General features: G+C 39.9%; 1 protein-coding gene across 1 annotated transcript in view; it reads right to left on the reverse strand.

Annotated features, from left to right (window-relative positions):
• TENM4 (teneurin transmembrane protein 4) overlaps nt 1-25,405 on the reverse strand; it is a 1,737,111-nt gene that overhangs the window by 1,482,655 nt on the left and 229,051 nt on the right. Inside the window, 1 exon segment of the mRNA XM_064365345.1 lies at nt 17,581-17,655. The gene's annotated coding sequence lies outside the window, so the exon portion shown is untranslated.

Raw genomic sequence — 25,405 nt, forward strand, 5'->3', positions numbered from 1 at the left:
AGCTAGCTGAAATAACACTAATAATTAGTATTTGCACTACTCTAGGAGTTCAAAACACGTTTCATAAAAATGACCTTTACAACAACCCTATGAGCACATGTTATTATTTTTCCCTAATCCAATCCCTTACTAACCTCTGCTGACTGTATGCCCCAATCGTAACTGGATTCCATAACAACAAATACAAATCTGGATTAGGGCTCATCACCTCTTACCTGAAGTCTATCAATAGCCTCCTCACTGATTTTCCTTCCTCAGTTTCACTCCCTTTACTTCATATTCTATTCTTAGGCCAGAGGCTTTTTCTAAATTACATACAAGATAATTTTACTCCCCAGCATCAAACTTTTCAAATTCTCTGCCTCCAAATTACCATGAGATTCTTCTTTTTTCCTTCTCCTCCCTTCCCCTTTTCTCCCCTCCCCTCCCCTCCCCTCTGCTATCTCCCCTCCACTCCTTCCCTCCCTTCTCTTCCTTTTATCCCTTCTTCCCTCCTCTTCTTCCCTCCCTTCCTTCCTTCTAGTGGTATTTGTTGGGAAAATCCCACCTCATAAATTTCACGTTTAAACACTAGTAAGCACAGCAACTTCAGTAGAGGCAGAGGGGGAGAATACATCTAGCACTTGCTTGCACCCTGCTCCCTGATTCATCGCCCACCTCTAATCCAAGTAGTTTGTGGAACACAGTTTGACATGTAACCAGCCTGTAGAATCAAGTTCAGCTCTCTCACCTGGCAAAAGAGTCCAGGTTTAATTCACCAGTCTCCTCAGTGAGGGATTAGCCCAAGGTACAAAGGCAATTCAGCCAAGTGGGCCTCCCAAGGCACAGGGCTGAACTGATACTGGTGGAGAGAGTACGAGAGGAGTCTAGATGGGGAATGATCAGCACACCCAGCTGCCATTCCACTTTTGGATCCAATGGGACCTTTTGCAATTACCTGAAAGAAATATTCATGCTCCCACTTTAGACTTTTCACAAGCTGGATTGTTTTTTCAACCCAATACCACAGAAATTATGTCCCTGTGTGACCTCTCTGACCTCCTTTCCTTCCTTAAGGCTGTTTTAATTTGTACATCCTTTTTTATGACTTCATGCTGAACTCTGTGATACAGCATATCACCAAGTACTGACATCACATTTTTATGTGTCTCTCCCACCAGACTTTTAGAACAGGAAACATGCCCTATTCCTATTTTGGTCATGACCACAGTGACTGGCACATAGTTGGTGCGCAATTTACATGTGTTGAACTGGACATAAGGCTTGATTTCACCAATAAACAGATGTACAGATGACATACAGGCACTGGCTAAATGACGTGACTGAGACCATGAACAGTAGGATATGATTACTGGCATTATAAAAAGATTTTATTAACAAAAACCGAATTAACAAATGCCTATTCTCAAGACACAGCTATTGTATTGTGAAAGAGACACCACTATCTTACCAATAAAGTGGATTAACTAAATTTGGAGCTGCAATCTAATTTTGAAGCCTGCATGGAATGAGATGATGAGTATGAGGGGAGGAAGAGAAGAGAAGAAATATACAGGCAGGATACAGGGCTTTCTGGCAACCATAAATAGTGCCCTCAGTAATCTGAGCTTTGGACCAAGAAAATCAATGAATAACAGCTGACAGCTGATATATGGGCAATCACCACAGAAACAGCATAGTTCCCAGGATAGGTCAAGACTTGACTGTGGCCAAATCAGTATATTATCATATCTTCAGAAAGAATACAGAGCACCAAAGCAGAGGAGTTCCCTTACCATGAGCTCCCTTACCTTCTTATAAAGAAAAAGAAAACTGACAGAACAGTGCAATGCTCCCCAAGAGGAGAGACACTGAATCCAGAAAGCACCAACACCCTAGTTGCTAGACAAGCATTTCTCTTTGAGGAGAGAAAAGCTCCATCAGACCTAATCTTAGCTCTCACAAAAAAATTCTTCCTGATAATCTTTATTTCTTCACTTTATTTCTTTTTCTCTCTTTTTATTTATTTGTTTAAGATATGGGTATGAAGATAGTCATTAAAACCATATACTTTGGAGTCAAAGAGTCTCAGGTCTCCATCCTGGTATTGTCCCTGATTAAAAACAGAACTTGAGTGTGTAACCTCGGCAGCTGCTATCTTCCTGCCCGCCTTAGTTCTTCTCACAGGCAGGCAGTACGCCTGCCTTCCAACTCCTCCAGGGCTCTCTCTGATGGCTGGAGCCTGCTGTGCCTGCATGCACACAGTGGGCCAGAGGGCTGGGGAATAATGCCCCTGAAACCTGCGCTTAGCAGACCTCAACCAATGACTGACCGAAGGTGGTACATAGGTACCCCATCTCCCTTGCTCTTCTGATGGGGTAACTCTCATGTAGGTGTTCTGCGCTGGTGGCGTTTCCCCAGGGCACTGAGTTCAGTTGCCCACGGTGGCATCTGACTGGAGGATGCACCCTTTGTTGGTGGTTTTCCTTTTCTTGTCTCACTCCTCTACTCCCCAGTGGATGTTGCCTGAGATCAACTCTCAAATAAACCACTTGCACTTCAATCCTATTTTCAGAATTTGTTTCTGAGGAACCCAAGCTAAGAAAGTGACTTCATCTTTGCAGTTTTCATTTTCCTTTTTTGAAAATGCTGACCATGGTACATAAATGCAAGTTGTGAAGATTATATAATACATGCAAAGTTCTTAGCCTGGTGCCTGGTACATCTGAATGCTTTAAACATGTTATCTATAATTTGTTTTCTTGTTATTAAGAGCTCAGTATATACTAGATATCCCAGATACCTTGTTAGGTGCTATAGAGAGGATGGTGAGCCAGATGCAATCCATCTCTGCCCACGTGGAATTTACAATCTCATGGAAAATAAAACTTAACTAAAATGCCACATAATAAATGCTACGAGAGAGAGAGAGAGAGAGAGAGAGAGAGAGATGTGTAGTGCTGTAAGTGTACATAACAGAACTTAACCTGGTATGAGGGCCTCAGATAACATTTAATAAGAATCTGACATTTAAGAATCTGACATTTAAGGAATGATAGGAGTTGGTCAGGCAAAGTGTGTGTATATGTGTGTGTGTGTGCATACATGTGTTTATAAATGTGTGTGTGTGTGCACATACATACATGTAGGTAAGCAAAGGCAATGTTATAGATGGGGAAAATTGCATATCGAAAGACCTATAGATATAAGAAACAAAAATAAAGGGAGAGTAAAAGGAAGTAGGGAGGAAAAGACAGAGAATAACTTCAAGAAGCAGAAAAAGAGTGGCCTTTAATCTGATTCCATGTTCATCAATCACTGTGTTAGTTCTCAAGTTTTTTGCTTTTTGTTTTGCTTTTTGATAGAGGGAAACCAGACAGATGTCTCATGAACAAACACTGCCCTTTAGTCATTCAAAGAAGAGTCTGTGCATTTTAGATGAACACACTGATAGGTAGTCTGATTTCATTTGAATTTGTGTATTAATAGTTAGGTTATGATCAGGCAATTCCCTTGAGTTATGTCAATTCTAGGCCATTGACAAGGTAGAGTTTATGGAGCTATAAGGCTAAGAATGGCAACCGGCAGCTGGGCTCTTCCAGGTGATGTCTCCCATGAGTCTTCTTGGTGAGCTCTCTATTTCCAGGGCAGTCCTATCTTGACAACGTGCCTAACTCTATACCAGCACAAACATCTTTCCCTTCCCTTATTCTAGAGTCTAGATCCCTTTCTTGCAATGCCAGGAAATGTATATCCTCAGCAATAAGCAGCCAAGACCACTGCTGAATGGCTGAGTAATCTTCTTTACTCAAGTCCTGGGCCCTGGAGAAGTTATAAATCACATGGCTGTGGTGGAGGTGAATTAAATATTAGTTGGTGCAGCTCTTTGAACACTTAGAAGGGAAAGTGCTCACTAAATGCATCTTATTATTATTGCTTCTGTCTACAGATGCTAGGTCATCAGAGATCCCTTACTTTCAAATTTTTTTTTTTTTCTTTTAGTGGTTGTAATGAAACTTATCTGCTTGCAGGTATACCCTGGTAGTCTATCTTGGCTTAAATGTTGAGTAACTTCAAGAGACAATGACCACTGGAATTGCCACCACTCAGACATCATCAAGAAGACATATGTTTTATTCTTAATTGAGTGGTATGGATTATTTTTCTTTTCAGTGTTACTGGAAAGGGGTATGAGTGGATTTTCCAGAATGGTGCAATAAAAATAAATTTTGATTGATTAATTCAATAGCTACGGCTAGGAAGCATCTTGTGCAGCAGTGGAGAGGAAATACACAATGCCCTGCAGATAGAAGCTGCGTAACTCACATTTGTTTGAAAGAGAGAGACTCCTGAGCTAGATTCTGGCTTCTTGGAGAACAGCTCACTCTTGGAAAATAAGTCAAGTTAAACGGCTTATTTTCCTCATGAGCTTCATCTAGTCAGTTATAACTTTGAGACATTCGAGTATAGATGGCAAACCGTATTATAAAGTTGTTTAACAAGTCACCATTCATTTTTGCCATGATTCTTATGGCAGAAAACACTCAGCACTGCTTGTGGGTGGGATTCAGAGTAGTCCTGACCCCACATAGAGGCCTGCTGAAGGGGTCAGTGGCTGATTCTACATGGTAGGGAATTTCGATTGGGGTCATAGAACTCATGACTTCACATGAGAAATTCTGCAGGTGCATATTTTTCTGGGGAAAGTGCTATACTATTTCTGCAAGATGTCTATGAATTCCAATAAGCAAAGAAACACTGTGGTGAAAACTAAACTCATGGACAAGTGGCACTGGAAGGTACGTTACAGTTCTAATATATCTGTGACGTTATGTTTCTAATATATCTGTGAGTCTAACAACCATTTGACCTGAGATTTTTTTTTTCCTAGAGATACCCTCTAAAGCTTTGATCAGATTTCCAAAAACTATTAAAGTTGCTGATTTAAAAGGAAGTCTGCATGATCACATTAAAGATGGCATGGATCCCTAGTGTCCTCTTTTCTGGATTCCCACAACACTTTGCACATATGTAACATGCATATATCTCTTTAAATGTCTGCTTTCTGATTAATATTGGACTTTTTTGGAAGCAGAGACTCAGTGTTTTTCAACATTACACTCCTAGATATTAGAGTCAGGTATATTGTTGATAAAAGGGCTCCTTGCATGGTGAGAATTGCATCAGCAAGGCTCCAAAGAGGTCAATGCAGGGCTCTGTGTTAGTTAGGAGGCTTTCGATTTTGAACAACAGCTACATTGCTAGTTTAAGTCAAAGAGGAAAATTTACTATTTACCAGTGGTGGAGAAGGAAGAATTAGAGCTGGCTTCAGAAAAGATGGGATGCAGAGGAGACTGAACCAGCATCAAGACCTTCTCATCATCTGTCTTCTCTGCTTCTCTTTCCGTATTAGCTCAGTGTGTTCTGAGTGCAGATCGATTTTTCTCCCTTTCGCGGTGAACACAGTGAACTCCCATGTTCAGTGCTTCACATTCATTACTTCCTCTAAATTAGAAGCAACATTTTGGAATCAGCAGACTAAATCTGCTTCTTTCATATTACAACTGATGAAATGAAATCAAGGGTGCCAACTAATTTGAATAATATCACACATCTAGAAAGCAGTGGTGCTATAAATGAACCTTTCAAATGTGTGCCTAAATGTGGAAAAGACTGAACTTTGGTATTATTTACACCCTTATTTAAATACCCTTTTTTTTTTTTTTTTTTAGGTAACCTTGCCTTTCTGAGTTTTGGTCTAGAAAGCTAATAAATAAAGAGGAGAGAATGACATCAACCCCTTAGGGTTGACCAGAGTTGATTATATAGATCAGATATATAGATATAGATATAAATACAGATATAGACAGACATACAGACATACATACATATAGACTATCTATCTATCTATCTATATATATCTATAATTATGTGCAGACTAAATTTTCTGTGTGTCTGAGCATGTGCACATGTGTAAAATTATGTCTTCAAAAATTCCTGGCACATAGTAGGTTGTCAATAAATATTGACAAAGTCAAGTATATGACTCATTTACCAAGTGTATAAAACATGACTATAAAATGAAATTCATGGAAAACCCTCCTTACAGCTCAATTTTTATTTGCCAACATTTATTTTTTCTTTTCCATCACACTTTCATCTGCTTATTTTATTGTAGCTTGTTGTGTGGTATCTGGTACACTATTCCAAATACAAACATACATTCTTAGAAATATCTTCAGATTCTTTCATTCATTCAAAACTATTTGTTGAGTTCCCTACTTTATGCCAGACACTGTTCTGATCCCTGGAGGATACAACTGTAAAAAAGACAGATCAAGTCTCTGCCCTCATGTAGTTTACACTCTGTAAGAGAGAGAGGCTACAAACTGGAAACTACATAAATTTATAATGAAATCCCAAGGTGAAAAGACACTGTGAAGAAAACAGAAAGCAGCAAAGGGATAGAGAATGCAGAGAAGGTAGAATTTTGGATAAGCCCTCAGAGTAATCTTTTCTAAGAAGTTTCTCTGTCTGAATAAAATCTTGAAGAACAGTCTGGACCATGGGGTAATATGATACACAGATGTATCTGGCAGAGGACACAGCTAGAGCAAAAGGCCTGGAGTAGGAACTAGTTTGGTTTTCTTTAAGATCAAGAAAAATGGTGTAAATAAGAGAAGGTGGTAGGAGATGAAGTTAGAAAGGTGGCTGGGGTAAGATCATGAGGGAGCCTTCAGGTCATGGTACAAGTGCATGAAACCTTCTCCATGCCCTGGGCAGCCATGGGAGAACATGTGAGCCAGCATCTTGAACTGATTTTCTGGGTGATGGGTACACTGCAGTGACTCACGGTGGAAAAAGAGTCATCGATTTTGAAAAGATGTTGATAGCTTGGGCAAGGAATTCTGGAAGAAATAAGAATTGATCAGATTTGGAAAATACTGTGAAGGTATTTTCTGACAGGATTTGATGATGAAAAAGAAGAGAGTATAAGGATTATTTAAGCTTTAAAGCAAGCTTGTCCAACTTGTGGCCCAGGATGGCTTTGAATGCACCCCAACATAAATTCATAAACTTTCTTAAAACATGAGATTCTTTGTCATTTTCTTCTTTTTAGCTCATCAGCTATTGTTAGTGTTAATGTATATTATGTGTGGCCCAAGACAATGCTTCTACTTTGAATTGTGGCCCAGGGAAGCCAATGCATTGGGTACCCTGCTTTAAAGGAAAAGAGAGAGACATTTAAAAGTCTGTTTCAGTAATAGCCAGCATTTCCTGAGCAGTCGATCAGGCCCTGTCCTACATGCTTTACACTTATTATGTAATTGAACACAGATCTCCCACCTATTAATTTTTTATACTGTTTGTTTTGTTTTTTATCTCTGACTCTCTGCTTCTGTGGATAATATTGGCTTTGTTTCCCATTTCCCATGCTGGGTGCAACACTTAAAACTAACGGCAAATCAAACTTAAAAACTTCAATCTCTTCCATTTTCCAGGGGAGGGCTTCCCTACACTCTCCTACTCGTCCTTTGCTCTAGTATCCTCCAAATAATCACTGTGCCCTTTCAAGTCTTGGCCCGCCTAATCGTGCCACCCCATACCCCCAGGACAGGAGATTAGCACCTCTATTCCTGGCATTCCTATTCTTCAGCATCATGTATTTAATTATTTTGTGTTTATTTGTTATGCACGAAGGACCAGGCCAAACAATTTGTACTCCCAGAAAAACTTAAAGCACGCAAGTTTTCTAATCAGGTCTCAAATGGATGCTATGAAAATAATAGAAGCTTCAGTAAATCCAGCTCTCGAGAAAGAATCAGATGAACTCACTGAATGATTTTCTAGGCCTGGTATTCACACAGTTAAGTGCTTTCCTTGTCATGTTTATTGATAAAAGTGAGAGTAAGTCTCTGAACCCACATTTGCTTTCGCCATAACATGATGTCATGGTTAGTCTACAGGACGGCAGGCACTGAACATTCGATTTAAGAAAAACAGCCATTTTCAAAATCAATTAGATCAGTCTTTACCTAGGCATAATACAGTTCTTACTCCTTCAAGCCAAAGCTTTACTATTTGATGTTTTGGTAATTTTAATTATGAATAATAAAATTAATAGGTAAAACCCTCAACTAGGTTTTAGGCAATGCTTCATAATAAATAAGAGCAGACAGAAGCTAAAGAAAGAACGAAAGCCACTGATAATTCCTGGGACTTGCTCTTGTCTTTCCTTCTGTAGCCGGCTGGCATTGAAGAAATTTATCGATTTGATGATGTACCCTGGAGCCGAAAGACTGGCAGCCAACCCATTAGGCTCTGGACACTATCATGTACCATCCACCAAATCACATATGGGACATAATACTTGGGAGTCAAGGGTAGGCAAAGTTCTGAGGCCAGCAAGGAAGAGAAATATATGTATGATGTTTCATAGCTGTGTTTATTTTAAAATGACATTCCACTAGCCACGCTGAGCTTGGTTTTGTTCCTGACTATTACATGTAAGTTATTTCACCAGCTGAGACCTCAATTTCACCATTTCTAGCATCAGTAGGCTATACAAAATGGTCTCTCAAGTTCTTTTAAGATGTGATTTTCTCAGACTCTAGTTGTTCTTCAAGACATTATTTCAAAGACAGCAAAGTGAAAGATAAACTGATGAACATTTGGGCCCAAATCAAATCTCTTATAATGAAGTCCCACGTTAAAAAAAAAAAAAAAAAACAATTAGAAGAGCAAATAAAAACTGTAATAAATTCAGTGATGCAAAGACATATGCATTCACAGCTGGGCAGGACAAAAACACCTACTCCTTTAACTTCTAATCTTCCCAATCTAATAACAGATAATCCAGTTTTGAAAGTTACAGAAGAAACAGAAAATGCGAACAGACCAATAACTGAGGACTAATCACAGATAGCTCTGAAAGAACTGTCTGCCCCAAAGACATTAGATCTCGAGAGATTTAACAGTGATGAAATTCAAGCATTCAAGAAATACATAAATATATTCATTATAATGTGTTCTGAAGAGTAGAAGACGGGAAAACTATCCAATTTGTTTCACAAGAAAGATTTGATCCAGATCCTCAAAGGTGACAAAATAGTTCGCAAAAAAGAAAGAAAACTAATAACTTAAACTACGAATATAGATTCAAAACCTTCAACTAACTACTTCAGATTAGAGTTTAACAAGCTAATATTACTGATTCAATAATCCAACAGGAATATACCCAGTTTCAATATAAGGAAATTGAATAATGCAATAAAAGTTTATCAGCAGGCTAGTAATAAAAAAGTAGATGATTATTTCAATATTACCTAAATGCATTTGATAAAATTTAATAATTTTCATTTTTCAAGTTGGAATAAAATAACTCTTTCCTAACATGATGAATATTCATATTCTAAAGCTCCAAGCAAATGACTTTTTATTAGGGGACACCAGATGCAGATCTGTAAATTAGGGATAAAACAAGTTTGCCTACTCTGCCCTCCATTGTTTAACATTATTTAAGTAGGTCTAGCTGGTGCAATAAGGCAGAGAAAAAAATAAAATGAATACATATTGAAAATTTTGAAATCATGGATTCATAAGACGAATCTGTAAGTCTGAAATCCAAACAATCCTGAAAGCTGAATGTGTTGCATCACTCATTTGGTGCAAAAACAGATCTGAATGTGAATGTTTATGTTGCTGCAGACATTTTAATATGCTTGATGGTGGGCTTTTCCCTGGACCCTGCTGAAGTTACGTAATATATAGAATGTGTACCGTATTGCCATTCAAATTCTAAATTACAAGAAATATCCACCCCCAAGGGTTTTAGATAAAATGCTGTGACTCTCTATCATGTGCAGATGCCATGATTAGTCACAGAGAGCGTTTTATAAATCAGATGTTTGCCACAATTAGTAAAAACAGTTACTATAACTGGCTGTAGTAAACCAAGCAAATGTTAAAATTATGTATTTATAGATCTGTCTACTCCCTGCATTGGTAATGTGCTCAAGGGCATGGCTTACATTCTGCTCACTTTTCTCACATTTGTGCCTCACATATTGCTTGGCAAAGAAAAAGTAAACTCAAACATTATTTTATTTATTTTATCATTATTATTATTATTTTTTGAGACAGGGTCTCTGTCACTCAGGCTGGAGTGTAGTGGTGTGATCTTGGCTCACTGTAACCCCTGCCTCTTGGGTTCAAGGGATTCTCCTCCTCAGCCTCCAGAGTAGCTGGGATTATAGGCGCGTGCCATCATGCCCGGCTAATTTTTGTATTTTTAGTAAAGATGGGGTTTTGTCATGTTGACCAGGCTGGTTCCAAACTCCTTAAGTGATCTGCCCACCTCTGCTTCCCAAAGTGCTGGGATTACAGGTGTGATCCACCACACCTGGCTGCAAACGTTATTTTAGAGAATAGGAGATGAACATAAAAGTAAGAAAATCTTTATTAAATTTTCCAATATTTTATTTTAATGTCTACATTTTATAATTTCAATTAATATTTTGAGAATTTAAATTTTGTTTTGCTTTGTGTTACTTTCAAAATCCAAGAAGAGTTTAATGCAAAATACATTTGGAAAAGCAAAATAAGCAGAAATAACAAAGAACAATTTTTATAATTAATTTTAAGTATGGGATACATGTGCAGGATGCACAGGTTTGTTACACAGGCAAATGTGTGCCATGGCGGTTTGCTGCACCTATCAACCCATCACCTAGGTATTAAGTCCCACGTGCATTCGCTATTTATCCTGATGCTCTCCCTTCCCCAACGGCCACTCCTCACAGGCCCTAGTGTGCGTTGTTTCCCTCCCTGTGTCCATGTGTTATAATTGTTGAGATCCCACCTATATATTCTTCAAAAGACGAGCAACTGAAAGAGAAACCAGGTTCATGCTGGGTTCTTCTAACTACTCTCACAGTGACTTTCGGAAAGTTACTTTCCTCTTCTAAGTACCAACTTCCTTACATAGAAATTAATAATAATAACAGTAAGTGAGGGCAAAAGGCCTTTGATATACCTATTGGCCACATTGTTCCCCCAATGAATTCCTTGTTTAATATCCCTTTTGGCCACTGTTTTTTCTTCAAAGTGTCGCTCTGTCTTTTGTAAATTGATTGGTTTATTTTAAATGTCATATGTGTTAAGTCACTGGCCTTTAGACCCTGTTACAGATTTCAGGTCTATGTTGGAGTAGTACCTTCTATTGCATGGATATTTATAGCTTTCCATTCCCTAATAACAAGACATTTTCATCTGGTAACTAAATAGTATTTCAATGTATGATAAAGGTTGGAGATAGTATTATTGGCCTAAGCATAGTTTTCAGAAAGAGGCAACAGAATAAAATGTAGTATTCTTTCTAATCCTTTCAGCAACTCTGTGAAATGGGTATTGTTATTTCCATTTTATACATAGGAAATCTGAGGGTACAAAGAATGACCTAGAGTCTCATAGTTTGTAAATGGTCAGGCCAGGGTTCATGTCTAGAGTCCATTTCCCTACCTGGGCAGTACAGAAATGTTTTTCATCAATTGTCAATATGAATTGCTTAGAGAAAACAGACAAAGCCACACACTATGTACAGGGCCTTGCATATAGGAAGCTCTTAATACTTTTGCAACTGTTAACTCCAGAATAGAGAGACTTAGATTGCAAATTCGAAAAGGTAGGTACAGAGAACGACCCTAAAGGAAGCAGGGACTGAAGAAGCCAGCCTTGGGCTCAGAGGGTAGAATTCATGCAGGAGGTATGGTAGCATCTCTCCCTTTCTCCTTTTCTTAACTCAAGTTCTTCACTGGGTGGAACTCAAGTTTACTTCTTCCTGTCACATTTGTCAAGCAGGATTTCAAAAGTTCAATATTGGCCTTAGCTACTTCAGATGTTTCCCTAAAAGAGTGAGACCTGGAGGAGAGACAGGGGAGCCTATTTCTGCCAAGAACATGAAGGGTTAAATGGACTCAGCAGTAGTATATATGACAAGCATATATACTACTGCAAAGTCAGAATATCACAGAGTATCACTCTACTCTACTCAGCAATAGGTTAATCCACAAGGCTGGGGTCCCTTTTCATCTAGGATGCCTGCAACCTGCATTGAGCAGCCTGCATGCAAATTTACTCTGCTGAGAACACACTTCCTCCTTTCAGTTGAAGGCCCTCCCTGGTTTATTCCTCTAATTTTTTGGTTAAAGCCCCTTATGTTCACAAGTTCTTTCCTAGAGCAGGTTATAATCATCCCCATCCTGTTTCCTCCAACCAATCTTCTGTTCAATTTAACTATAATTTGCTGAATGACTGGAGTTTGTCCGAACTGTGCTAGGTCCTAGGAAGACAGAGACAATTAAACAAGGACCCCACTCTCAAGAACCTCACAAATTATAGGGGGAGAAGACAGATAGCCCTGGAGTCCGTCAATCCTCAGAAATACAGCTATAGACTTTTATATATATATATGCTATGAATGTTTAACTTTCCTAGAGAAGTTGATTTTAAAAAATAAATTTGAAAGGTGAATAGGAGTTTGTTAGGTAGGCAAGGAAGCCAAGAGCAAAGATAGTTCCAGGTAGAAGAATCAGCACATGCAAAGACATGGCCAAATGCAGAAGAAAACATAACTCACAGGAAGAGTGTGTGGAGAAACAGGATCATGATGGGTATGGAAGTTACACTGAGGAATTTTAACTTTAATGCAAGGGCAGTCGGGAGCCATTGAAGTGTTAGACATGGAATAATTACCCAGGGCTTTCTGCTTTGAGGTCGTTTCAAGACAGGCATCATCCACAATCTTGCCTCAAAAATGGAATGGAATTTCCTTTGCCACAGGAATCTGTCCACTCCACACCTGACTCGTCTGTACATAACCTTGGACACTGTTCCTTTAACTGTCTAGCTTCCCTTACAAGGACATTTCCTCCTGCCAGCTCCATCCCCTGCTGGTTCTTACTACTAAAGGGCAGTCCATGGATAAGCAACATCCAAATCACCTAAGAGCAAGTAAAAAACGCAGAATCTCAGGTCCTACTCAAGACCTACTAAATAAGACTCTAAATTTTAACAAGATTACCCGGAAGTCGTGTACATACCAGAGTACGTTTTCATGCACTAAGGTAGGTTTCATTACTGAACCTGTTTGCATTGCTAGAAAACTGCTATCTCTGGTGCACCCAGTCTTTACAGAGGAGAGAACAGGAGTGTGGAAGGAAGCTGGCATCCTTGAGGGTCATGCCCTACGTTGATACCTAAAGCTGGGCTAACCACATGCCATGTTGTTTCATTTTATCTTACAATAACTCTACAAGGTGAGTAGCTGAATGCTCATCTGACAGAGAAACTGAAGTGCAGAGAGTTGTCACACAGCCAGGAGCATTTAACCTCATTAACCTCATTTAACCTTGCATAGGTCCTCCTCTCCAAAGCTCTTCACGAACCCCAGAAGAATAAACCCACCATCTCTACCTATCCAAAAAATAAGGCCGCAACCCAGAAGGGAAAGAGACTTGCCAATTTGTCCATCACCTACCAGCCTGGAAGGGCTACCTTCCCACCTCAGCCAGCTCATCATTCAGCTCAAATTCAAATGTTCCCACATAGAGTTAGGGTTCTCCCTGTGTCCTTCAGCCCCCAGCTTGCCTTTTCCTCCTGTGCACATACTGCAGTTAGATTTCACATTTCCATCTCACACCTGAGTTCTAGATTCTCTGTCAGCACAGTCCTATCTCAGGGAGAGAAATCAAACAGCTGAAGGCAGCCTGCTCTTAGAGAGGGGAAGAGAAGGGAGGTCGATTCGACATAACTGCCTAACAAAGTATATTTATGAACATCATTGGAACGAATGTCTCCGGGAACTGCAGCCATCACCTCCTAATGTCACATCATGGAGACACTGGAAAACAGATAGGGCTTATAACCTGATTTCCTATCATCTGGTAACAGCTTCAGCACCTCCAGCCTTCCCAGCTAGGCAGTCTATGACTCACACTTCCCTTCTAACTTCCAAGGCACTTTGGGACAAAAAGGAAAAGCAAAGAAATAAGACAATTAAAAAAAAATCCATTTCATCAGTAGCTTGTTTCTTAATGCATCCAGGCATTTGATCACTACAGATGGTCTAAAAGGTGCTAAAATGAATTACTAGGGACTCAAAATCCTTGAAAATTGGTCTAGCAGGGGGAGAAATACAATCACGTTAATCTGGAAAATTCAAGCTATTTTCTTAAAGCCCTAATTTTTCTGACTTTCTTGGCTGTCCCCTTCTCTATACTTTCCCTGTGTTCCTAAGTCAGATGTGTCCTCTCTCTGCCCCTTTCTCCTCATTTTGGTCACCACAGCCCTTATTGAGTGTGCTGCTCCCTCCTCCTCCTCTCGTTTGGAATGTTGCAGAAGCTTTCTGCTGGTCACCTGACTCCTGACTCCGAGCTCCTTTCTCTCCAATCTGCCTTCTGCTCTTGATTACCATTATGTACATAATGCATATAATGAACTCTTTGGTTCCTTGACCTCAAAGAGTTCAGTCTAGATGAGAAAAGAAACATCAACAAAATATAAACAAAAACAAACCTCTTTTATTTTTCTGTCTGCAGAACCTAGCATAGAACACACAGCACAATACTGTGGAAGGGAATTCTATTTCTCCTAGGATACACTTGTTGTAACAAAGTAAAACAAATATGTAAGCTGAAAGTTTCTCCTGGGCAAGGGATGGTGAATGAAACTGACTGTTCAACCCTCTTATTTTAAATTGGAGATGTGTACAGTGTCATTGGCATTCTCTTGACTGGACATACCATTTTTATTGAATATGAAAATGCATTGAAAATGCTTTCTGGCAGTCACTGCAACTTCGATCCTCTAAGGACTTAACTTATTTTATATAGTTTATACTTTTTTTTTCTTATACTGACTTAGGATCCTCAACCGTCATCAAATAAGAAGACAAGAATGGAATAACCACAGACATTTCCTGGAACCTAACCCTATAGGTAGGGGCAGTCTGCTGCCCTTACACATATTTTGATCAAGAAATATGCTCTAAAATGCTTTGAATGCCGTGCAGGTCCCCAGCAGAGGAGTCTTAAACCCAGCTCCAGAGAAGCCAGACCGCATCCCTGCTATGCCCTGTCAAGCTGCATCTATCGAATTAGGTTAGGAGTTAAGATGTTACACAATGTGACCAATGGGATCAGAAGCAATAACATGACCTGTCAGCCAGTGCTTTCCTGACAATTCTGGGGTAAAGAGATTGGCTGCTAGAGAGCTGCGGGGGCCGGGAGGAGGGGAGGAAGAGCTGGTATGGGAGATGGGGGGAAAGGGCTATTTTGTTCCTTACTTACAAAAGTGGTGCTTGGTAGGGAGAGAGTGGTAAATTGGCTTTATTTTCATAGTCTTATTTTAGAGTTTTGCTTGAAGGCTGCAAAACCAAAAGCCTTTTCTTATAGGGCAAGAGTTGCAAAAAGCTCATGAAGCATTTCATGAGCTTGACGGTCTCTTGGGAGCAGGGCCAGAGAGCAAGATCTGCGAGGGCCTCTGTTTTATCAGGCCGAGGAAGGGTCACCTCAGCCAACGCGGGGCACAGACAAGGCCAAGAAATGCAATTGAAGGTTGAGGACACCTGGCGCCAGCTCAGAGGTGATTGAATCCTGGCTTGCATTTGTTGGCATCGGGGCGCGGGCTGGCCTAAGCTTGTAGCAGATGAATTCTCTAATTTTGTTGGCCAGGAAAGAGGCAAAGAGATGCAGCTCAGTTCCTGTATGAACTGTGTAGAAGCTACCCTTAAGTGTGTCTGTTAGGAGCGATTTATAGACACACAACCAACAGCTATTTCAATGTAGAACATTTAAAAAAGAAAAGGTTCTATGAAAAGCAACCTCACTGGCTCAGAACTCTGATAAGTTCCACGTTTGCAAAAGACCATTACCTGAAATTCCTAAGCATTAAATTCCGAGAGCTCTCTGTCGCAATGCTACAAATTTAAGCCTTTGTGACACACACTGACCACATATATAGGACCAAAGAGGCAACTGAAGGTCTTTCCTTAATAGAGGTTTTATTTGGTCTCTGTGTTGCTTGAAACCTGGGCCACTCTCAAGGACTTTGGCTTGGAGCTCCATGGTTTGGCTACCCAGATGAAATTTCTCTCTCTCTGTCTAGCCTCATAAAACCTGATTTCTGCCTTTTCCTTCTAGGCAAACTGGATCCCAGAATTCAGATGTGTATTTTGCCATCCAGATCTCCGATGGAAAACTCTTACCCAAGTCCATTACCTTACCTTGGAGGCTTCTCACTATGATTCACATATTGAATCTCTCCTTCCATAAACTGGCTTTTCTGATTTGAAAGATCAGCTCTGAGGCTCTCTGCCTCAGCTTATCTTATTCCTAAAGCACACAGTAAGTGCTCAATGAAGATATTTTTTAAACCAACTTTACACTTTCTTTTCTAGACCTAGTCAAGTGGTCATGAAGTGGTTTTAGCCTCCTGGTTTTGTAAGAGGAAGACCAGGTCATCCATATGCTCTTTTACTGAGGACAGTTTCCCCAGAAGAGAGAGCAACTTCCTGAGCATTCTGGCTAATTTATCAAGCTTATATTAACTTGAGTTTACCATGTGCCTAATCAGGCTTAAATTATCTAAAGGTTATCATGTTACAAGCCTAAACTATCTGGTAAACGTGGTCAATGTGCCTTCTTACATGTGAGAACTGTTAATAAAGCACTTCTAAGAAATACAATCAACAAAAATAAATACTTTATCCACATGTTGGAATCACAAATGGAAATTATGACCCTTAATTGTGGTTGTGCACGTCATCCAGGTGGCAGAACACCTGGAAATCGTGCTGCTCCTTAGAACACCACGATCGTTGCAAAGTTCTACTAAAAACGACACAGTTAATCACAATCTCTGAACTAGGTATAATTTTTATGAACAGAAAATATGACTAGATTGCTGCATATAAATGCAACAGAAAACCAGAACAAAGTATTCAAATCTATTAAAAATATATATCATGACCTAAGTGTGGTCAGCTATTTCTCTTTCCATTAACATCATTCGCTACTTTTTTATTGATTTGGTCATTGGCAGGTGCATGTGGGAGGACAAATAACAACCAGTCTCAAAGGTTCAAGAGAAAACTGGAAAAAAAAAGTTGTAAAATGAGAAAATGTTCTCCATCAACTTATTTTTTTTTTCATCAAAAGAACATTTTTATGTTATTTGATTTTTTTTTTTTTTTTTACAAAGGAATGCTTCAGAAAAAGTGGAGAAATAGCACTACTTGCTGCTTTAGATTAAGAAAGTGCTTCATAAAGAAGAAAACCAATCCACTTAAGCCAAAGCAATCAGTATGTTTAATGCTGGTCACCTCTACCAACTGTGACGAAGCAGAGATCTGTTGAGAATGCTGCTTTCGAATTCACAGGATTTTTCTTAAGACAAAAGGACACTACTTTCTCAGTTATTGCTCTTCCCCTCCCACCTTGCACATCAACACGTTGCTGCAAACCGCAACACTTGACCATATGAAAAAGGTGTAAGAAAATTGCATTACATGTGTGTGTATGCATGCATATGTATACTTTTTACCTTAATTAGACATGCCCATCAATGTCCAAGAAGAACGTTACTCAAGCTGTCTTGGGAGCAGCAATACTGTTTATCCTGAAAACAAGAAAACACAGAAAAATACGTAAATTCCAAGATTGCCTGCTTTTAAATCTGGTGATTCACAGTTTACAGAAGGGAACAAGGGTATGGGAAAATGAATGAGGGCTTTTCACTGTTTACCTAAAAGCCAAGATAATCAGTAATAGACTTTGTTTTTCTGATCTTTGTTTTAAATATTTCTAAGAGTATAGGCTGGTGGTTTTAGAATTAGACTCATATCCAAACCACTCATGCTGGTCAGGTACTGTCTCCTGGAAAAGAGAGAAAAGAGGCTCTTGTGTCAAAAATGCCTTGGCCAAATTATCTAGTTGCTCAGAATTTCATTTTTCCCATCACTGAAATAAGAGCCTAATACTTACTCCATAGCCCTGTGACAAGAACTAAGTAGCAGAAGATATACAAAGCTTCCCACACAATATCCCATATATAGTAGGTACTGGATCAATTTCAGGGTTGGTTCCTTTCCAGTACACCTCCCCAAAACCCTTTTCTTCTTTTGTTAATACTTTCAATACCTTATCACAGTGTTAGCTCCATGGTGTTTGAGAAAACAAAATATCATAATGACTTCAAAACAACTATTTTAAAGGTGGAAAAAAGAAATGATAATCAAATTCACATTTAATAATAAGAACAGCTAAATGTACTGAGTACTTCCTATGTGCTACCCCAAGGACTAATGCTTGCCTATGTACTAATCCACGCATGCCAGTTGTTTCTTTAGTCCTTGCAACAACCATACAGAGAAAGTGATATTAGGAAATGGAGGGATGGAGAAGTTAGCTTCCTTTGTTCAGATCGCACAGCGCCTGGGAGATGGAGCTGGGATTTGTGTCTTTGCAGCCTCATCTCCTGGCCTGTTCTCCTCAGCATCCACCCTACCGGCCTCACCGTACTCAACACCACGGGACCAGCGTATGCTCCAGACGATGCCACACACTCCATTAGATCTTCCTTCCCTTCTTTCTCTTTTCCTTCCCTCCCTCCTTCCTTTATTTCCCCTTCCTTTCCTTCAACCTTTATTTTAAATTTGAATTCACTATTTTACTTATTTTTTTTTGTTTTGCTTTGCTTTGACAGACCAGGACAAAATATTGGTCATTTCAGTATAACTGGGTTCTTCTTCGGAGTAAAGATTTTTTCTAGCTTTGTTGTCTTAGATGACTCACTGAATTCCTTTGAACTTTTATTTTTCTCTGTGAAATGAATGCATTAAACAAAGTGATGTTGAAAGGCCCTTCCTGGCTTACTTGTCCTCTGACTGGCTACTTTGGAAGCAGTTTACATCATGCTGGTGTTGAGATCTTCTTGCATGTATGAGACTTGTGGACTCTAACAGCAATTTGCTTGCTTTAGCTAAAGATAAAATTTCAAATTTCCATGAAGAGACATTTATATTTATATACATTCTTTAAAGAGCTTACAAATGGGGAAACAGAGGTTCGAAGACACTGAGTAATTCACCCAAGGTCACTCAGAAGTGGCAGAGTCAAAATTCATATCCTACAAGTTTCTGTATCTCCAAAGCCCATATTCTTTGCAGTATCCCAAGCCTACCAGAAAGTATTGTACATAAAGTTATTGACCTGAATTACTCTTGTTTTTGAAATCTGACTCAAAATTTAAGGTGATAATAGCTATCATGTGTCATAAGCTCATTCTGTGCCAGCCAATATCAGAGCCTTACATATATCTCATTTAGTCCTCCTACTGAACCACATGTCAGGTACTATAATTACCCTCTTTTGATACATGAGGAAACTGAGACACTAGGACTAACATTATTTGCCCAAGTCATAGAACTAACAAGTACAAGATCTAGGATTTGAACTCGGAGCAACTAAAATTTGGCAAAGTTCATGGTTTATTATCTTGACTGGCATATGGCAATCACGTTGCAATTTAATGTTAATAAGCTGCAATTGTGAGTACTGGAAGAAAAACTTGGAGAAGGTTAGTATATGTGAGAGTGAACCACAGACAGCCTCGTCACTTAATAATTCACAGACTCCAATGAAGAAGAAGAGAAGGATTTTTTAAAAAGGACTGCTCAGGGATTGTTGAGAACCTGCCTCCTGAACTGTTTCCCCATTAAAATTGCCAGCTTTTGTCATTCAGTCTGACAATGAGAAAAAAAATGACAAAGTGAATGTCAAGGGACATTGTTTGTCAGTGAGGCTTGCAACGTCCTTCACACATTAGGGAGTCCGGCTGACGTGCTGTCTCTCCCACCTTGGTTGGAGGAAAACTGAGCTCCAAGGAGAAAGCAGGTAAAGCAAACAGCAAACGAGGAAAAGAAGCTCTGTTTATTGAGTTGGGTCCAAATTCACCGAGAAAAATGACTTCCAGATGCATTTCAAACACAGCAACATGATTAGGATGGAGAAGGCAGTCAAGTCTATTTGGCTTCTGCAGGGGATTTGTTTGTATATTCTAATTGCATCATCGTTTAGCTTTATTTCATCTGGAACCTGGCTGCCAAATGAGCGTATTGATTACCTGTCATGGATGCATATTTCTCAATTAAAAGCCATCAAGGCTTGTAAAATCTCAACCATGTCAAGACCAACGAGTGGATTTTAGTACTGCTGTTAGTAGTCACATTAGCCCCCTTCTACTGAATAGCAGCTACAAGCTTGGCACCTTACATATGATGGCTCATTTAAATGTCACAATCCCCTTCAAAGTAGATGTCGTTGTTTTCTATCTTTCTAATGAGGAAGCAGAGGCTCAGAAAGATTAAAAACCTTGCCCAAGACCACAAAACTAGTAAGCACTAGAGGAAGCATTTGAACCTATATATGTCATATTCCCATTCCACAGGGCTTTCTGCTACACCCAGGCAGTAGAGAGTGCATGTGAAGTGATGTTCAGGACAACCTGAACAGTCAGTTCTGTCACTCACTAGCTCTGTGATGTTGAGCAAGTTTCTTAACATCTCTGTGTCTGTGTCCTCATCTGTAGAATCAAGGAAATGACACACAGTGCGGTTGTTAGGACTAAATGAGCTACTATATGTATAGCATGCAAAAATAATACAGCACGTAGACCATTATTTTTACATCCTCTGGATATTGTGAAAGACAAACTGTAAATTTTTGACCTTCAAAACTTGCTGTAAGCACTTTGTACTTCCAAAGACTTTGCAACAATTCAATTTTCCTCATAGCAGCTCAGTGTTTCAGGTCAGACCACTGTCTCTCACTCTCAGACTGAGACGTGAGGAGCAACCGTGCCGAAATATTTTCAGTGTACTCAGTTTCTGATTCTCCTGATCACGTCTGAATAAACAGATAATGAGACTGTTTATTTTTATATGCTACATACCTTGAAATCTTAGGTCTACTCCTCACAACTGCACAATTAGGTGCTATTACCTCTATTATCCAAATAAAGATGATGTAGACCATAAAATCAAGATGATCCTCCCAAATACACGTAGCTGGTAAGTAGCAAGGCTTGGATTTGAACCCATATATGAAAGTCTCTCAAATGTGTGTGCTTGCATTCAAATTGTGATACTTAAACCATTAATTTCTCCTTGTCTCCTTGGTGAACACTTCTTCATCTATTCGGATTAACCCATCTATGACCTTCCTTGACATTCACCTATTGCATACGTATTTTATAAAGTTGTATGAACAGTTGTATGAACAGTGTTGTATGGACAGTGATGAACGCAAGACATGGTCTCTGCTTTCATCTCTGTGTCTCAGTGTCATCTGCTTTTATGAAGCTTACAGCTTAAAGAGGGTAATATACAAGTACATACTTGAAGGATCCTGAGAAGAAATAAAATGAGGGTGACAGGGTGGAGAAAATTGAGGGCAACAGGCCAGTGGATGGCATGGGAGCTCTCTGAGGAAATGACATTTAAGCTAAGATGAAGGATGAGAAGAAGGCAATATATGAGAATGGGGGAGGGGTTCCTGGCAGCAAGAGGAGCGTTTGCCAGAGCTCGAGACACAACAGGAGCATGGGAACCAGAAGAAAGCTTGTGTAGCTAGGGAAAAACAAGAAAGAGGAGGTGGAGTTAGGGTGGGGCTCAGTGGAAGTGGTTTGAGAAATGGTCTGGAGCCAGAATATTCATGATCTACTGAATCACAGGGAGGCATCTGGGTTCTGAGTACTACAGAGCCTTGTGTAGCCCTTGTTGGTAATCATTATCATACTGCATCGCCATCCTATGCTTATCCATCTGTTTCCCCTCCAGACCACAGGCTTCCTAAGTGCCTAGGCCAGTGTTCAAGACAAAGTAGGCATTCAGCAAATTAAACTAATTAATGGAAACAATTTTACAGCACTGTGTTTGTGTAAGATACTTACTGAAAGATAAACATAAAAAGGCTAGAGTAAAGAAAGAAACGAGTATTTTTGTTCCTCAATGAGAAAGAAAAATCCTGGCTAAGTTTTATTATATATACTTATTTATATTATGTAAGAGTTGATAGGTTAATGAACATTAATAATGATAACCAACATTAGTAGCTTGGTACTAGGCTCACTGCTTTATATGTATTTCATTTAATTTTCATGATAATAAATATGAAGCAATTACTGTTAATCTCCATTTAGCAGGGGAAAAGAACCCAAAAAACAAAATTTGGACAGAGTTCAAATACATTACATAGGGTAACAAAGATAACACTGACAGTGCTGTGATTCAAATCCAGGTATTTTATTCAAAGTCTACATATGTGAAAACTTTGTAACTTTAAACTATCTCTCATGAGTTTATCCTTGAATCTTTTTAAATTAAAAAAAAAACCACAATAGTAAAAGTCCTAGTTATTGAAGTGAAATGAGTAGTAGTAAACATTAAAAAAGAAACTAATGAAACTTTTAATAATAGTAACTGGTTAATAAAAAAATTTGATGGAATTCTGTATAAACGATCAAGAAAACAATAAAGAAAAAGGAAAGCACTCGATGCATTAGGACGGTGTTTTGCAGAGGTATTTGTTTCAGTTTTCTCATTTTCATCATGTTGCTGGTATATTACACAAAAATTAGCAGAAAAGGGAAGTGATGGGAGGTCTAATTTTTCTAAGAGTAACAGATGAATAAGACGGATAAACAAGCCAATATTGTGTTCTTCACACTTTTTCTATTACTATTCCCAGTTGACTGTGTCTAGGCCTTCTTCCTCCCCACTGCCCACCCTCTACCCCCATTATCTGAATAACTCCTATTCATTCTTCAACATCCAGATAAAATACCTCTCAGTCTGGAAAGCCCTTACCTGGCCGCCCAGACTTCCACCGCATTACATCCATTTCCTTTGTACGGTTTATAAAATGTTATACCATAAACTAATTATTCTGCTCTATCATTCTCCCTTAATGCAGCGAGGGAAGGAAACAGAAATATGTAATTATTCAAATATATAAATACTGATTTAGACACTTTGGTTGAATCACTGCATTAATCATAACAGCCTTGTTGCATATACACTTTTATGCCCATTCTACAGATAGGAAATGGGAAAACAGGCTCAAAAAAGGCAATTTGCTCATGTTAGTATTTTTTTTTTTTTTTTTTTGGAGATGGAGTCTTACTCTGTAGCCGAAGCTGGAGTGCAGTAGCGCGATATTGAATCACTGCAACCTCCACCTCCTAGACTCAAGTGATTCTCACACCTCAGCCTCCCGAGTAGCTGGGACCACAGGCCCACATCACCATGCCTGGCTAATCTCTTGTATTTTAGTAGAGACGAAGATTCACCATGTTGCCCAGGGTGGTGTCCAACTCCTGAGCTTAGGTGATCCACCCACCTCGGCCTCCCAAAGTACAGGTGTAAGCCACCGTGCCTGGCCTGATTTAGTATTCTTGAGGAAGATAGGGCAAGTCATGAAAAACACAGTATTGGAGATTTGGGGAAGATAAAAAATATAAGAGCAAACAATGGTGAGCCACATTTGGAATGAGAGTCCAAGGTGAGTTCCCTGCTCTCATAGCCCTAGGTTGCTCTGTGAGGCTTTACAACACGTGGGTTGAGTATTGCTGCTGGAGTCATCCTGCCTGGGTGCAAATCCTAGCCCTAATCTTACCTACCTATGTGACCTTGAGAACATTACAAAACCCTTCTGAGACTCAGTTTCCTCATCTGCAAAATGGAGACGATAATGATAACATTCATCTCACAGAAATATTATGAGGATGAGATGAGGTAAGAAGTGTAATGAGTTTAAGGTGTCCTTAGCACTTAGAAGACTTAAAACTGTGAGCTGCTATTATTCAGTGCTTTCAAACAGAAAAGAAAGTTACATGTTAAATCATAAGCATTGCCTTGCAGAACACAGACAAACTGGGGCCTGATCAGAGTAGGGTGAGCAGAAAAGAGGAAGACTTGGCATACTGTTGAAGGGGTCCCTACGTACATCATTTACCTTGGAGAATAAAACACTCAGGAGCAGCAGGACAGCTACAGTAGACAGCACGCACTCTCTAAAAGGCTGAACTCTCCATTGTGCTGAGCTCTCATCAGCATCACCTATTTATCCTCACAGCCAGTGCCACTAGGAGGGAGGGCCTCCATTCACATTTTTAATTTAGATTGTTCATTTTACACCCAAGGGGGAGAAAAAAATGTCAGAAACTGATAGGACTTGACCATGATTACAAAGAGTACAAGAGATGGGATTTAAACCCGGCTTATCTCGTGCCAAAATATGTGTCCACAGCTGCACGCTGTGCTGCCTCCACAGGTCCACTTCTTTTTTATGAGAGTTTGTCAGCTGCTACATTATCCTGACTATGACTGATGCCCTCCAACAGCTAAAGGCAGGGGAAGAGAAAGTCAATTTATTCAGTGCTGTTCCAGAGGGCAGAATGAACATAGTATATAAGAAAGAAACTTTGGTTCAACATCAGAAAAGATCTTTAGCTATAATGAAGTACCTATGGGCTCAGGACTCTAGATTTCAACCACAAAACTGGGCAGCCGTTTGGGTAGGCATTGAGCTGCAGGTTTTTTTTTTTTTTTCCATACTCCAGCGGTGCCTGGAACTCCAATGAGATAGGAGAACTGTCCACTTCTATAGAACATGGGCTGAAACCAGGGAGCCAAGCAGTCTTATTCAGCAGGTCTTACTCCCATGCAGCCTAAGCAAGCTAAGAACCACTTGCTTGAAATTCTCACTGCCAGCAAAGCAGTCTGGAGTTGACCTGGGATGACTGAGCTTGGTAGGGAGAGGGGTGACTGCCATTACTGTGGCTTTAGTAGGTGGTTCTCCCCTGACAGTGCTAAGGAGACTGGGAGGTTTGGACTTTGCAGACACACAGCAAAGCAGCTGTGGCCAGACTGCTTCTTTAGATTCCTCCACTGGACAGAGGAGTATCTCCACAGGAAATCCAGCAGCTCCAGTCAGGGGCTTACAGACAAAACTCTCATCTCCCTGTGACAGAGCACCTGGCTTGGGGAAGGGGCAGCTGGGGTCACAGCATCAGGGGACTTAATCTTTCCTGCCTGCTGCCTCTGAGGACAGCAGCTGATCCTGACAAGGGGAATTCTCCCAGCAGAGCACACCAGCTCTGCTAAAGGACAGATTGCCTCCTTAAGTGGGTCCGCAACCCCCATGCCTCCTGACTGGGAGAGACCTCCCAACAGGGATTGATAGACACCTCATACAGAAGAGCTCTGGATGGCATCTGGCAGATGCCCTTCTGGGACGAAGCTTCCAGAAGAAGGAGCAGGCAGCAATATTTGCTGTTCTGCAGCCTCCACTGGTGCTACTCAAGCAAA

The sequence above is a fragment of the Aotus nancymaae genome, unplaced genomic scaffold, assembly GCF_030222135.1.
Source record: "Aotus nancymaae isolate 86718 unplaced genomic scaffold, 86718_ANA_hifiasm-v0.15.2.pri h1tg000059l, whole genome shotgun sequence".
NCBI classification, from domain to species: Eukaryota; Metazoa; Chordata; class Mammalia; order Primates; family Aotidae; genus Aotus; species Aotus nancymaae.